Below are 16667 nucleotides of genomic sequence, written 5' to 3'. Positions count from 1 at the left end.
CCAGTGCCAGCAATAACAGTTTATCATGCTCATTAATTTGGGATTTCAGAATACAAATGAGAACTCCCATTTACTAACCCACCCAGGGCCCATCCATCTCCCAAGTGCATATCTTCATCACTTAGAAGTAAGTTCCATTTGAAAATACCCTTTCGAAGTAAGTTCCATTTGAAAATACCCTTTCCTTTTTTTTTCTCTTCCTACTTTTTGTTTATACAAATATCAAATATTTGTGTCATTGCTGTCTTTGTATTTCTCAGTTTCCACATTAGGTGTCACTTTTGTTGTTCTGCCAGCAGGAGACTTTATGGTTTAGGTGTTGGATTTCCCTTTTATATATCTTAGGAGGATAAAGGGAGATTTTACCTGTGTCACCAGCTGGTTTAGTGTCCTTAGGGTCTCCTTTATGTAGTTTTAGCTTCTGGGTGTAACAGCCTTGGAGAATTCCTTTCTCCTTAGCGTTGAGTGAAAAACAAGGTACCACTTCACTCTTGTGGAAATGTCCTACATACTAAAGGACAGTAACAAAGAAATACTAGAAAGGTTTCATGGGGAAATGGAACCTGCCTGCACTGCTAGTGGGAATGTAAATTGGTCCAGCCCCAGTAGAAACCAGTCTAGAGAACTCTCAGAAGACTAGACATGGACCTAGCCTGTGTACCACCAATGCCTCTCTAGGCAGTATTCCATAAGGAATGAAACACACCATCCAAAAAGACCTGTGTATACCTAAGTTCATAGCAACACAGTCTGTAATAGCCAAACTTGCAAGCAACCTACACTATCAAAATGATGAATTCACCTTTTTTACCTCATCTTGCATGGAGCTTAAATGAATCATGTTAAGTGAGATAAGTCAGAGAGAAGAATGAATATGGGATGAACTTACTCATGGACAATAGTTAAGTAATAAGCAACCAATGGCACAGCTACATACAAGATACTGGGTACTATACAACAAACTCTAAAAAAAGGACTTTTCAAAGTTAACCCAATTACCAAATAATGGGATGATAACATTAACTATCGATTGTCTTTTTGAACCCTAAGACAGCAGGAACCTCGCATCTCCACTATAGAGCCTCTACTTCCCCCAGTCCTGGAACCTTAGGATAGGGCCCACTTTCCCACATGCCTCTCCCAATCCATATCAAATAATATTGCATCTGCCGATCGCAACCTAATCAACGCAATGATTGCCACCTCAACATGCTTCAGCTCAAACTGTGTCCAGAGACTTCGGGTGTGCAATGACAACCCTTCAGCTTCATCACTCGGGTAAGACCTTTCCTTTCATAGTATTCTCTAATTCCATCCCAGGTGGTTCACTTTCTAACAAAGTCCCAAAACCTATATATACACCAGGTTCCAGGAATAGAGCATATGTTCACACGTATCCATAACCTAGGGCAAATATATACCTGAAAGCAGTAGTACACTAGAGTTTGCAGTGAGTACCCCCCAACACTTCATCTCCACTATTCCAACCTTGGGGCCCATGATTCTTCAACAATTTGTTTGGCTTTGTATGTTAACTCTCTTTTCAGCCACCAGGTTCCAGATGCCATCAGGATGCCTGCCAGGCTTCCCTGGACTGAAGACCCCACCAATGCATCCTGGAGCTCTGCTTCCCCAGAGACTCACCCTACTAGGGAAAGAGAGAGGCAGACTGGGAGTATGGATCGACCAGTCAAAGCCCATGTTCAGTAGGGAAGCAATTACAGAAGCCAGACCTTCTACCTTCTGCAACCCACAACGACCCTGGGTCCATGCTCCCAGAGGGATAGAGAATGGGAAAGCTATTGGGGAGGAGATGGGCTATGGAGATTAGGTGGTGGGAATTGTGTGGAGTTGTACCCCACCATCCTATGATTTTGTTAATGTCTCCTTTCTTATAAATAAATAAATAAATAAACTTTAAAAAGTAAAAATAAAAAATAAAGAAAAAGGTAAGAATACCCTAATAGTATTCTATGGGGGCCCACAAAAGGGGTCCATTTTGTTGTTCCTGATAGAGATGATCGGTAACAATAGAAAGATTTATTCAAGGTCTAGGCCCATCATGTCTGTTTGGGACTCCACAAATAGGCTTCTAGGCTGAATATGGGCCCCAGACCACATCAAATTGATAGGGTTTACAGTCAACAATATTTATACCCCTTTCCCATATTAGGGAGCTACTCTCTTCTCTGATTCAGATTTCTGTTCCTTTTCCAGCCATAATAACTTGTATCCACCTGCATATCAGATTTCAGGCTCAGGGGGGAAAAAAAACTAGTATAGCTACAGGTCCATTGGAATATAACTAAAATATACCTACTAGCTATCTACAAAATGGAGGACCCCCCCAACTCTTCATCTGCACTATTCCAACCTTTAGGTTCATGATTAGTCAAAAATTTGTTTGGTTTTGTATGTTAACTCTCTTTTCAGCCACCAGGTTGCAGATGCTAGCATGATGCCGACCAGACTTCCCTGGACAGACAATCCCACCAATGTGTCCTGGAGATCCGCTTCCCCAGAGCCCCACCCCATTGGGGAAAGAGAGAGGCAGACTGAGAGTATGGATCGATCTGTCAGCACCCATGTGTTGTATGCTTTACATTGGGTTCTATTTCTCCCCCGCCAAGAGAATTAGATCAGGCCTGCTAATTTTGCAGGCCCGCTTGGCCCCGCCCCTAGGAAACCCGCTAGAGTTCCAGAGTTCCAGAGGGCCAGAGTTCCTGAGTTCCTGAGTTCGAGAGTAAGAGAGAGTGCTTGTGCCGCCACAAAGAGACAGCAGAGTTCTGTTTGGTGATTAGTTTGTCTTAGTTTATGAATCGTTGTTCCTGAATAAAGAAATACAGCTTCCCTGCCCAGCCGTTGTCTCCGCGTCTCTGTTCACCACCGCGAAGCTAGACCCGCCCGGCAAGATTCACCACCGCGAAGCTAGACCCGCCCGGCAAGAGCTTTATGAAATTTTAACAACACCCATGTTCAGCAGGGAAGCAGTTACAGAAGCCAGACTTTTAATCTTCTGCATCCCACAAAGACCTTGGGTCCATACTCCCAGAGGGTTAAAGAATAGGAAAACTATCAAGAGAGGGGATGGGATACAGAGTTCTGGTGGTGGGAATTGTGTGGAGTTGTACCCCTCTTATCCTATGGTTTTGTCAATGTTTCCTTTTTATAAAAAACTTTAAAAAGAATACCCTAATAATAAAATGTGCCAATAACTAAACAGTTTTCAATCTTTTTTAAATTGATTTAATAATGATCAAGACCATAGGATAAGAGGGGTACAATTCCACACAATTCCCACCACCAGAGTTCCACATCCCATCCCTTTCATTGGAAGCCTCTCCACACTTTATCCCTCTGGGAACATGAACCCAGGATCACTATGGGGTGCAGAAGATGGAAGATTTGGCTTCTATAATTGCTTTTCTGCTGGACATGGGCATTGGCAGGTTGATCTATACTCCCAGCCTGTTTGTAGCTTTCCCTAGTGGGGCAGGGCTCCAGAGAGGTGGGGCTCCAGGACACAATGATGAGGTCATCTGCCCAGGGAAGTCAGGTTGGCATCATGGTAGCATCCACAACTTGGTGGCTGAAAAAGCATTAAGATATAAAGCAGAACATAATCATAAACCTGTGTATGTGGAGGTCCTGGGTTCAATCCCCAGCAGCACATGTACCAGAGTGATGTCTGGTTCTTTCTCCCTCTCCTTTTATCTTTCTCATTAATAAATAAAATCTTTTAAAAAAAATAGATAATCAGGAACCTAAAGGTAAGAATATAGCAGATGAGATTTAGTGTCTCTACTTAGAAAAAGCTGGGAAGTCTATTTTAGGTATATTCCAAGGGTCCCATAACTTTTTTTTTTTTTAGGGATTAGTCGCCATTTTTTACAGTAATCAGATATCAGAGACATGTCTTTCGTGAGTGTTTCCTCGAGGATGTCGAACTTGGATGCCTGAGTTGCAGCAACAGCAGATGTCATCGGCGTAGATGAACTTCCTTGAAGAAGTTATTGGGAGGTCATTGATGTAAATATTAAATAGCGTAGGAGCCAGAACAAAGCCCTGGGGGAGGCCACTTGAGACAAGTCTCCATCTGCTAGACTTGTCACCCAGATGCACCCGGAATCTTCTGTTTTGGAGAAGAAACGATATAGTGTTGGCCACCCATGGAGGCAGGCATCTTGAGATCTTGACTAAGAGACCACGGTGCCAGACCATGTCATAGGCTGCTGTGAGATCAACAAAGACAGCACCCGTCTTTAAATTCTTCTGGAATCCATTTTCAGTTTCATTCTGCTGCATGTTTCAACCCATTGTTTCCAACACCATTTGTTGAAGAGACTCTGCTTTCCCCATGTAATAGTCTGGGCCCCTTTGTCAAAGATTAGATGTGCATACGTGTGGGGCCTCATTTCTGGGCTCTCAATTCTATTCCACTGGTCAGTGTGTCTGTTCGTGTTCCAGTACCAAGTATCTGTCTTTATTTGTATATACTTGCCTTTTTTTTTTAATGGTTCCATCTTCGATTCCTTTCCAAGTCACACACACTTATTACTACAATCCAAATGCCCTTCCCTTTTTCCTCCTCTCCCTCTAGTTCCTAATGGAGTTCAGAGCCATCTTCCCCCTATCATTTCTCCCCCTACTGGCAGTATGGATCAAAATTATTTCTGGGGGGCATACAGTGGGAGTTCTGGCTTCTGTAATTGTTTCTCCACTGGACATAGGCATTGGCAGGTCAATACATAACCCCAGCCTTAAACCTTTTATGTTTGAATTTTTTTCCTTTTTATTGGAAGTTTAATTATTTACACTAAATACACTTGTTTACAAAGGGTAAAATTTCTCATCTCACCATGATACATGTCTGCAAAACACTTACCAGCCTAGATCCCCCTTCAGCATTAGGAAGGAAGACCTAAAAGTTTCCCCTTAGGCCCACCCTTCCCAGAGTCCTGCACTTTGATGCAATACACCAAACTCAGTCCAAGTTTTACTTTGTTTTTTGTTTTATTATTATCTTTATTTCATTTATTGGATAGAGACTGCCAGAAATCTAGAAGGAAGGGGATGATAGACAGGAAGAGACAGAGAGACACCTGCAGCATTGCTTCACCACTCGCAAAGCTTTCCCCTGCAGGTGGAGACTGGGGGCTCAAACCCAGGTCCTTGCACATTGTCACATGTGTGCACTCAACCAGGTGCACCACCACCCAGTCCCAAGTTTTACTTCATATTTCAATTTTTATTCTTTCTTCTCAAGTTCTGCCCATGAGTGAGATCATCCCATATTGATCCTTCCCTTTCTGGCTTATCTCAATTAAGATGATTCCTTGAAGTGCCATTCAAGATAAAGTGAAGGTGGATTCATTATTCTTAATAGCTGACTAGTAATTTCCATTGTGTATATATGCCACAACTTTCTTAGCCACTCATCTGTTGTACACCTACTTTGGTTCCAACTCTAGCTATTACGAATTGTGCTGCTTTGAAAATAGGTGTGCTTTGAAAAAAGATCTTTTTTGCATAGGAGTGTTTGTTTCCTTATTTCCCCAGAAGAGGAATTTCTAGGTCATAAGGTAGGTTCATTTCTAGCCTTCTGAGAGTTATCCAGACTACTCTCCACAAGGATTGGACCAATTTACATTCCCACCATGCATTCGTGTGAATCTATATGAGCTATGTATGAAAAATCTTGGGGAAGTACACTAACCAAGACCACTTCCAATGGTTTATGTTGGCTATACTATACATTTCATCCCTCATTCATATGCATATTTTAATTTCAGATTTAAAAGGTCTCCTTAAGTATAAGGTTGTAGAGGAAGAAGTTTATTATTATATGTATGTCTACCTTTACTGGATCAAGTTTCTCATTTTCGTTTTTTTTTATTTAATTATTTTTGAGGTGAGTGTTTCAGTACAATCTCTCATCTCCCTGATGATAGATGTCTTCAAAATAATCTCAGCCCTGGGGGCCGGGCGGTAGCACAGCTGGTTAACCGTACGCGGCACAAAGCACAAAGACCGGTATAAGGATCCCGGTTCGAGTCCCTGGCTCCTCGCCTGAAGAGGGGTCACTTCACAAGCGGTGAAGCAGGTCTGTAGGTATCTTTCTCTCCCCTTATTTGTCTTCCCCTCCTCTCTACATTTCTCTCTGTCCTATCCAACAACAATGACAACAATACTATTAACAACAACAATGATAAGGGCACCAAAAAGGGAAAAAATAATAATCTCAACCCTATCTGGTTGCTTTTCCGCATCACACCTCAAAAACCCAAAAGCCTCCTGGCCCTTTTCCTCCTTTCCCTGTCCTAAATATACCAAACAAGTTTAAGTATTTCTTTGTTTTTTCCCCTTCTGTGCTTTAAATTTTTCTCTCAGTTTTCAGTCTCACTTTGCCTGACACAATTCCTACTCTAGATAGTCAAACTACCTTATTTGGCTAAACCTTTTCATTTGGACAGTACTTTTATAATTTTCTTTTTTTTTTCCTCCAGATCATCTCTGGCTTCTGGTGGTGCTGGGGATTGAACCTGGGACTTTGGAGCCTCAAGCATGGAAGTCTCTTTGCATAACCATTATGCTATCTACCCCCTATAATTTTCTATTATCTGTCCTTATGCCTACTTGAATGAGATCCCCAAAAGAAGGATCATTGTTTTGCTTGCTGCTTTAACTTCATGACTACAATAGTACTTGGTACATCTATGAAATATATATATATATATACATACACACACACACATATATATATATATGATTAATTGACTCTCTATCCTTTGAAATTATATATGAACTCGGTGGTCTGTGTCATTGGCTCTGCAGCATTTTTCCCAGGATGTTTCCTGCTCCCATATTATATACCATGATGTTTTATATATGATTGAAGACTTTGGTATATAATAGGAAGCAGAAGTGGAGGAGAGGTCCAGAGTTTCATAGTACAAAGTGGTAAGTTGTCCAATCTGGCACTAGTATGTTATTGAAAATAGACCAAGAAGGAAAACCTCAGCTGTGCATGTTGCCCATTCAGCCTTAACTGATGGCATTTATAAGGGAGATATGACTTCAAGAACAGAGTTTGCAGTCGAAGCACAGCTCAACCCATCCTCATTTATGCTTATCTGGTCAAATTTTATCCAAGGTCACTTCAATTTTGTTTGAAATTCCCTTTGTCAATCATAAAAGCACAACTACTATTTGTTAAGTGACTTTATTTTTTCAGGTACCATATCAAATATTCTTCATAAAATATCCTCCTTAAATCCACACAGGATTCCAGAGGATTAGAACTTCAACTATATGGATGAGGAAAAGTTAATCAATCTGGAATATTGTTACATATAGAGAGTTCCAGAGTCAGATATATTCCTAGAAATCTGATAATCTTTTCTCACTAAAACAAAAATTTTCCAGAGCCCTGCCCCACTAGGGAAAGATAGAAATAGGCTAGGAGTACGGGTTAATCTGCCAACTCCCATATCCAGGGGAGAAGAATTATAGAAGCCAGACCTTCTATCTTCTGCACTTTATCCTGGTCATTATAAGAATGGGGAAGCTTCCAATGGAGGGGAGGAGGTATGGAACTCTGATGGTGGGAATTGTGTGGGATTGTACCCCTCTTATCCTACAGTCTTTTTGGTCATTATTAGATTAATTTTAAAAAACACACTAATGTGCGTTAAGTAACTACCATGTACCAAGCACTTTGTGAAAATATTTATGGGGAAAATAAAGGAAGAGAGAAAAAAGTTAAATGTGATCATTAAATTTTAAAAGATGACTTGAATTCAATTACTAACTCTCCCTCTTTAGCCTCAAGTTTTCGCTGTAAAATGGGAAGAACAGGAGTGCAATCTCTCTTACAGGTTTTCTACAGTATGAGGTCCCCTTCATTATTGAAATGACTGTGAGGAATTTTCCTTATACTTTTAAATCTGTTGACATTTATATTTCCACAAAGCTTTTGCTCTCCATTGCATTACACTGAATATATTTTTTAAGGAGACAGCTTTGGTACTATATTTAAGACAAAGATATCACAGTCAAATTATTAAGGCACTCCACTTGACCACTTCAGTCAATGTATGACTGAACTTTTCTTTTTCAACATTTTATTATTTTTTATTTATAAAAAGGAAACATTGACTAAACCATGGGATAAGAGGGGTAAAACTTAACATAATTCCCAGCACCAGAACTCTGTATCGCATCCCCTCCCCTGATAGCTTTCTTATTCTTTAACCCTCTGGGAGTATGGACCCAAGGTCCTTGTGGGATGTAGAAGGTTGAAGGTCTGGCTTCTGTAATTGCTTCCCCACTGAACATGGATGTTGACAGGTCGATCCATACTCCCAGCCTGTCTTTCTCTTTCCTTATTGGGGAAGGGTTCTGGGGAAGCAGAGCTCTAGGACACATTGGTGGGGTTGTCTCTCCAGGGAAGTTTGGTTAGCATCCTGCTAGCATCTGGAACCTGGTGATTGAAAAGAGAGTTGACATACAAAGCTAAACAAATTGTTGACCAATCAACCTGGGACTTTGGAGCCTCAAGCAGGCTTCAGCTCGATCTCGCTCTCTCTCTCTTTTTCTCCCTCTCATTCTCTCTCTCCCTCTCTATCTCCCCTCCTCTCTCAATTTCTCTCTGTCCAATAAAATGAAAGAAATAGCCTGTAAGAACAGTAGATTTGTAGTGCTGGCACCGAGCCCCAGCAATAACCCTGGAAGCAAAAAAAAAAAAAAAAAATTTTTGGTCTATATTACCAGAGAGGGAAAAACTTTAGGGGAAGATTATCAGAGGGCTCTGACTCCAATTCCATCAGGACCCAGAAAGAGAAGAAGAAATTAAGAACATTCTGAAATAGTAATAGGTGTAGGTATGACTTAGGAAGAAAAGGCAGGACAACAAAGAAAAATGGGCACATATATGTATGCACAGTTATTGAAATAATAGTCAACTCATATCTGTGACCTTGGGAGAACTACAGCAGTGTCCAATGAATGTAATGGGGACAAAGAACTCTGGTGGTGGGAACAGTGTAGAATTATACTTCATTATCATATGATTTTGTAAATCAATGTTAAATCACTAATAACATTTTTAAAATAAAGGCAGGATGTTATTTTCAGATCCCCTTCTCCACATCCTAAACACATAATTTTAGTATAAATTTAGAAATATGGATGTCAACATTGCTATTGTATTCCCTCTGTGCCCATTATTATTAAATTTTGGATTTGTTTCTTAAAAAAAAATAAAATAAATAAATAAATAAATAAATAAATAAAATAAAGGCAGGAAGGAAGAGGTCAGAGAAGTATAGAAGAGGAAGGGCAGAGCTATGCTTTGACTGCACACTCTGTTCCGGAAGTCATATCAGCCTTGTGAATGTCAGCAGTCAAGGGTGAGTGGGCAGGATGTATAACCAGCTTCCTCCTTCTGGGCCCACTTCCTATAAAATACCAGCACCATGTTGACTACTTACTAGTTTGTGCCATGAAATTCTGGATCTCTCTTCCAGTTCTATTTCTCATTATATGCTGTGATCTTCAATCAGAAGCAGGATGGCGTGGTATGTAATATGGGGGTAGAAAATGTAATCTGGGAAGAGGGCAGGGGAGACAGCAACACAAACAGCATAGTTCTAATTTCGCAGCATAACGAGTCATTTAATCCATCAGATATAATTGGGACTCATAAGTGTGATGAGGCTAAAGAAATATGCAAAACAAAGGCCCTGCTTTTGTTAATTTCACATTCCAGTAGAAAAGAAAGACGATGATTCTTTGTAAGAAAAGCTATCAGTTATAATGTATATATGGTTAGTAAAGCTGCATTTATTTAAAACCTAGTTTTACCTAAATGACTTTTTTTTTTTTTTCCCTCCAGAGTTATTGCTCAGGCTCGGTGGTGCAGGAATCCATTGCTTGGGGGCCATTTTTCCCATTTTGTTGCCCTTGTTATTATTGTTATAGCTGTTGTTGCTGTTGGATAGGTCAGAGAGAAATCCAGAGGGGAGGGGAAGACGAGGAGAGACAGACAGACACCAGCAGACCTGTTTCACCACTTGTGAAGTGACCCCCCTGCAGGTGGGGAGCTGAGGGCTCAAACCAGGATCCTTAAGCTGGTCCTTGGGCTTCCTACTATGTGGGCTTAACCCTCTATGCTACCACCCAGCCCCCATGACTCCTTTTCTTTATCCAAAGTAGAGCTTTTTATTAGATCAGTATAAATATCATACCATATTTAGTCCACAATAATAAGCTTTTAAGTTGTGCTAATGCTTAGCAATAAAAGCCACTGTGTAGATTTTTTGGGCAGTGATCTTAAAGACATGGTTTTGATTCCGTGTATAGAAAAATAAAGTAGATGTTCCTGGCATTAAGCACTATAAACAAACATTAGTATAAACAATAGTCTGCATTTATATCCATCATCTTTGTATTTTCATTAGTTATCTTTTAAAAGTAGTGTTATCTTCTGTTGTGCTCAATGTGGATGTGCCTTTAAATCTTTTCACTCTCAACTTAATAGTTTAAGGAACTGTTGTTTAATAAGTTGTTTGTGACAGACTTGTGACCCTTTGTAGAGAGAAAAGCTGACTTTGAAAGACTCTTTAGTCTAAAGCAAGCCTAAGAGTTTAAGGCAGGCTGGGGTGGATAGCATAATGGTTATGCAAAGAGTTTGAGGCTTCAGGAGAGAGAATCCTAGTCATTTGTATCATTAGAAAAAGTCCAAGCCATAAGGACATAAGTACCCTGAAATAGTATCAGTGAAAAAGTACATTTTATGTTACTTTTATCAAGAAATTATTATATATTACAACTAAGTGACAACAGTGGTTCCTAAGCTACTTCATGTTAAAGAGCATCATACAGAGAGATTGCTGTGAGGCTTAGCATATTCCATTGACTTTCTTTGTGATAGTATGTCAAAAGGGTGTTATTTTAACTTTTTTGCATGTAAATATCTACATTTTTCTGTCTCCTTGGTTTGTATTTGCTAAGAATGTAAAACAAAACAACTCACTAACAAACACTACAGATTATTGAACATTCACAGGGTAATACTGATTTGTGTGCTACTAGATTTTTACCCAGTATTGGTCAATCTTAATTTATTGTAGGTAACAGTATTAAATCTAATAATAAAATTGTTTAGTAATGAAGGTTACTTATATATCATCATACAAAAAAAGCCATGGTGGAGAGACTGAATTTGCCAGAATGTCCCTCAATTGTGAATAAATTGTTTAAAAAATGCTTTCTTCTGATTCTGTTTAGGGGAAGAAACTGTAAGATTGACATTGCTATTTGTACCACAAAAACACTGATAATAAATTGGTTAATACTTCTGTTTACAACTGATATTTTTAAGAAATTCCTTTCACTAACTTAAATGATTGACATTGATAAGTAATTGTGAAGGAAAATTAACCTCAGTGGTCATTTTATAGCAGTCTTGGAGAGATCTGTGTGATTGCAACTTAGATTAAATGCCTTTCTTAGCCCACTTTGTATTCATGAAAAAATTAATAGAAATATCTTAAATAACCAATATTTTAACTTTTTATAAATTTTGAGATTTTAAAAATATCAACACAAGATACTGAAAATAGACTTTCACTTGGATGAAATTATCACCTGATTTCACTTTCTGTATTAGAAATCTAAAGAGTTCAGTGTATCTGTAAGTATATGGATATTTTAAATTTTAATTTTAACAAGTGTGATTCAGCAATTAAATTTTGATTCAACAATTAAATCTTGTTTTATGACAAGATAGTGTACTGCATTAAATGTACATGCTGTGCTAATAAACATTCTAAAGTGAATGAAAAAAAAAAAAAAGAAAAGAAAGACGATGGGAAATGATAAACAAAAAAAAATACTGTCGTGGGCTGGGGAAAGGATAATGGTAAAGTAAAACCTTTTTATTAGTTATTTAATAATGATTAACAAGACTGTAAGATAACAGACACACAGGTTCACACAGTTCCCACCACTAGAGTTCTGTGTCCCTCCATTGGAAGTTTCTCTATTCTTTATCCCTCTTTGGAAGTATGGACCAAAATTCTTTTTGGGGTGCAGAAGGTAGAATGTCTGGCTTCTGTAACTGCTTCTCCACTGAACACGAACATTGTCAATCCATACTCCCAGCCTGTTTCCATCTTTCCCTAATAGGGTAGGGCTATGGAGGGGTGTGATTTTGGGCCACAATGGTGAGGTAGTCTGTCCGGGAGGTCAGGACTCAATAAGTTCAGCAAGCAAGTAGAAATACCTGAAGAAAACACCATAAAGTACCTAGTCAAATATTTACTACTTAGGTCTAGAAACTCTCCTCTTCTACCCTCTTCACTTTCCTCAATCACTTTAAGTCTAACCTCATCAGATAAAGTAAGAACTATAAAAACTGGATAGGGGCAAGAGACTGGGACAATTTAATGATGGCCTTTTTGGTCAATTCCAAGCCACCCCATCATCTGGGGCCCTAGTCAGGGAAACTTTGGATTCCCACATTGATATTATGGGCCTGGATCTCTAGTAGATCTTTCTCTTCACTGGTCACTTTCATCAGAAATGTCATCATAAGCCTTTTTGTGAGCCTTTCTAGGACCTTGCCCTCACTGTGGAGCAGCAGTTGTAGGGACTGCTCCACTCTCTGAAGGGAGACAACTGTGTCAGTGTACTCAGCCACTTGAGGAAGATTGGTCATGAAATGAGTGCAGCCTAGAATGTTCTTAACCATGACCATGGACTGTGAACCTAGACTTACAGGAATTCAGAGGTTATACACACTCCTATGCTAAATAGGAATAGACATGGGCCCTAGGTCAGATCATTGTAGTAAACAGTTGATGGTATTTATATACTCTTCTCATTTTCGGAAGGTACTCAGCCCTATTCCAGATTTCTAGTCCTATTCTAAACACTGACATTATCCATCTGCATGCTAGCTATCAGGCTCAGGCAAAAATTACTAAAATCATGGGCCACATGGAACATACTTAAAAAAAGACTTCCTACCTTCTTCCCACACAAAGACCCCTAGTTTTATTTGCTCTATTCCTACCTTTAGATGACTGTTTATTAAAAAAATTGCTTTATATCATACCATATTTCAGCCACTAAGTTGCAGATGCTACCATGATGCAGACTTTCATGCCTGAGGCTCTTGAGTTTCCAAATTCAATCCCCAGCACTGCTCCAAGCCCGTGATGAACAATGCTCTGGTCTCACTCTCTATCGATCTATCTCTATTTCTCTCTCTCTCTCTCCCTCTGTGTGTGTGTGTGTGTGTGTGTGTGTACAAATAAGAAAATAAATAAGAGTTTAAGAGCACTAATTAAAAAGATTAGACTAAGGAGTCGGGTGGTAGCTCAGCAGGTTAAGCGCATGTGGCGCCAAGAGCAGGGACTGGCTTAAGGATCCCGGTTTGAGCCCCCAGCTCCCCACCTGCAGGGGAGTCACTTCACAAGCAGTGAAGCAGGTCTTTCTCTCCCCCTCTCTGTCTTCCCCTCCTCTCTCCATTTCTCTCTGTCCTATCCAACAACAATGACATCAATAATAACTACAACAATAAAAAACAAGGGCAACAAAAGGGAATAAATAAATATTTTAAGAAATTTAAAAAAAAATATTAGGCCAAATAAGGTAGTTTGAATATCTGGACTGTGATTTGTGTCAAGCAAGGTGAGTTAGAAAACTTAGACAAAATTTGAAAGTGAGAGACTTTTTAGTTAAATTAGACCTACTTATAAAAACAGGCACTCTTTTAAGTCTTATTTCCAGGTATTACCATTACTTACATGTCAATTAGTAGGCTTGTTCTCTGTATGCATGAACATATATAAACACAGATTAAATATCCTTCCATGGGGGGCCAGATGGTGGCATGCCTGGTTAAGCACACATGTTACAATGCAAAAGTACCTGGGTTCTATCCCCTTGTCCCCACCAGCTTATATATATAATATAATATAATATAATATAATATAATATAATATAATATAATATAATATAATATAATATAATATAACATAACATAATATAATATAATTTATATGGATAAAGACTGAGAGAAATTGAGAGTGAACAGAAAGATAGGGAGAGAGACAGTTGCAGCATTGCTTCACTGCTAATGAAGCTTCCCTTCTGCAACTGGGGCCCATGGGCTTGAACCTGGATCTTTGCACACTGTGATTCTGCACTCAACCAGATGTACCACTGACTGAACCCTTCATAATGGATTCATTTTGGGCTGTTTTGTTTCATTTTAATCCTTTCTTAGTGATTTATAATTTGTAAGATATTAGGGTATAATTGCACATCATTGTCACAACCAGATGTCTATATCTCCATCCCCCTCCAGCAGAAACTGCAGTAGTTCTCCCAAGGTCACTGATAGGGGTTGACTATATCTATGTCTATTAATCAATCTATCTATCTGTCTATCTGTCTACAGATAGATAGATAGATTGATTAATAGACATAGATATATAGTTTGCTTTTATTCACTTCTATGGCCTTGAGTTTACTCCCTTTGTAAGTCACCTATGACTACATCCAACTGTCCTTTTTCTTCTTCTCACTAAGATAAGTGAAACAGTGCCTGATTTCCTCTGGTGTTTTCCAGTTTTGGTTCCCTTTCAGTGATGGTATAAAAACAAAGATTTCAGGTGATAGATATTTCAGATTCTGGTGGAATCAAAATTCAGAGCCCACTGTTCATCTTCCTCTATCATTGCCCCCTCTAGGAGTATAGACCCAAAAAAGTTTTTTTTTTTTTTTTTTTTTTGAGGTGCAGAAGGAAGCAGTTCTGGCTTCTGTGATTACTTCTTCACTGAAAACAGAAGTTGACAGGTCAATCCATACCCCCAGCTTATTTCCTTTTTTATTTTTATTAGTTATTTAACAATGATTAATAAGATTGTAAGATAACAGGAATACAATTCCAACAGTTCCCACCACCAAAGTTCATAGTTTCATATCCTCCATTGGAAGCTTTCCTATTTTTTATCCCTCTGGGAATATGGACCAAAATTCTTTATGGGGTGCAGAAGGTGGAAGACCTGGCCTCTGTAATTGTGATCCATACCACCACTCTGTCTCTATCTTTCTCTAGTTGAGTAAGGATCTCAGAAATTGAGGTTCTAGGACATGTTAGAAAGGTCGTTTGCCCAAGGAGGTAGGATAGAATCATAGTAGCATCTGAAAATTAGTGAGTAAATGGTAGTCAGATATAAAGCAGGAAAAAAAAATTTTTAATAAACAGGGACCAAAGAGAGGATAGAGCTGATGAGAATAGGATGGGAAGAAGCTAGGATAAAAAAGTAAAATAAATTCAATTTATTAAAATAAATTAAATTTATTTTAAGTATGTCTTTTTGTTTCACTGCTAGTCAATACTGACTGAGAACTAGGAGCCAGGTTGGTGCTAGGCAAACTGACTAAAGAATCAGCATCATAAGGTCCTTATTCCCAGCATACTTTTTAATTAGAAGGGAATGGCTGATCTACTGTTTATTGATGCATTTCCATTTATTAATACTACCAATGTTTATTGTCAGTCATTAAGTAAGCTTAAATGTGGATACTTTACTCAAACCTTATAGTGAAAAAAATTGGGTGGGTGGGGGTAGATAGCATAATGGCTATGTAAAGAGACTCTCATGCCTGAGGCTCCAGAGTCCCAGGTTCAATCCCCTGCACCACCATAAGCCAGAGCTGAGCAGTGCTCTGGTGAAAAAAAAGAAGAAAAGAAAAAAAAATTGGGTGTCAGTATGTGGTTCATTTGTTCAAGGCACACAGAAAGAAAATAACTGAGTCAAGTCAGGACCCTGGTTTCAATTTTAAAATCACTCTTAAGAGCACTAAGGATATATATCCTACAGTAACTATGACAGTATGGGTGGTAAACCATGGACATGTAGTGCCTTAAAGGGGGATATGTTGCATTTGGTCTCTCTCATCCTATTTCTTTCTTTAGGATATGTGCCACAGAGGTGCTTACTCCGTCCTGACGTTGGCATTTGTTTAGGCAAAATGACACGCTGGTATTATGACTATGCGGCTTCTAAATGTCACCCATTTACCTATGGAGGTTGTCATGGCAATTCCAACAACTTTTTGACTGAAGAAATATGCATGGCCATCTGTGAAGAATAAGTTCACTATTAAGAACACCCTGTGGGGAGTCAGGCGGTAGCGCAGCGGGTTAAGTGCACATGGCGCAAAGCGCAAGGACTGCATAAGGATCCTGGTTCGAGCCCCTGCTCCCCACTTGCAGGGGAGTCACTTCACAGGCGGTGAAGCAGGTCTGCAGGTGTCTATCTTTCTCTCCCCCTCTCTGTCTTCCCCTCCTCTCTCCACTTCTCTCTGTCCTAACCAACAACGACGACGATGACATCAACAATAATAGCTACAACAACAATAAAAACAAGGGCAACAAAAAGGAAATAAATAAATAAATTTTTTTTTAAAAAAAGAACACCCTGTGGTCTGGGAACTAATCTGTTGTAATAAAAGACATTTATTAATAAGAGAATTATTTATGCACCCTAAATCTATTCTACTACTCTGTTCCTAAATTCATTCATGTCTATACCTGAAATTATATAGCATGCCAACATATCCTAAATCAAATCCTTCTTTGGCACATA

At 39.1% G+C, this 16667-nt stretch overlaps 2 long non-coding RNA genes across 2 annotated transcripts in view; one reads left to right on the top strand and one right to left on the bottom strand.

Annotated features, from left to right (window-relative positions):
- LOC132538203 (uncharacterized) overlaps positions 1–16667 on the bottom strand; it is a 481696-nt gene that overhangs the window by 270474 nt on the left and 194555 nt on the right. The gene's annotated exons all lie outside the window — the stretch shown is intronic.
- Positions 9074–16495, top strand: LOC132538202 (uncharacterized). The gene is made up of 2 exons (XR_009549640.1): positions 9074–9578; positions 15995–16495. It is a non-coding gene; the product is annotated as an uncharacterized LOC132538202 (long non-coding RNA).

Source organism: Erinaceus europaeus, chromosome 1 (genome assembly GCF_950295315.1).
Source record: "Erinaceus europaeus chromosome 1, mEriEur2.1, whole genome shotgun sequence".
Lineage (NCBI taxonomy): Eukaryota > Metazoa > Chordata > Mammalia > Eulipotyphla > Erinaceidae > Erinaceus > Erinaceus europaeus.
Note: the sequence above shows the minus strand (reverse complement) of the source record. Positions and strands in the feature narration are given on the sequence as shown.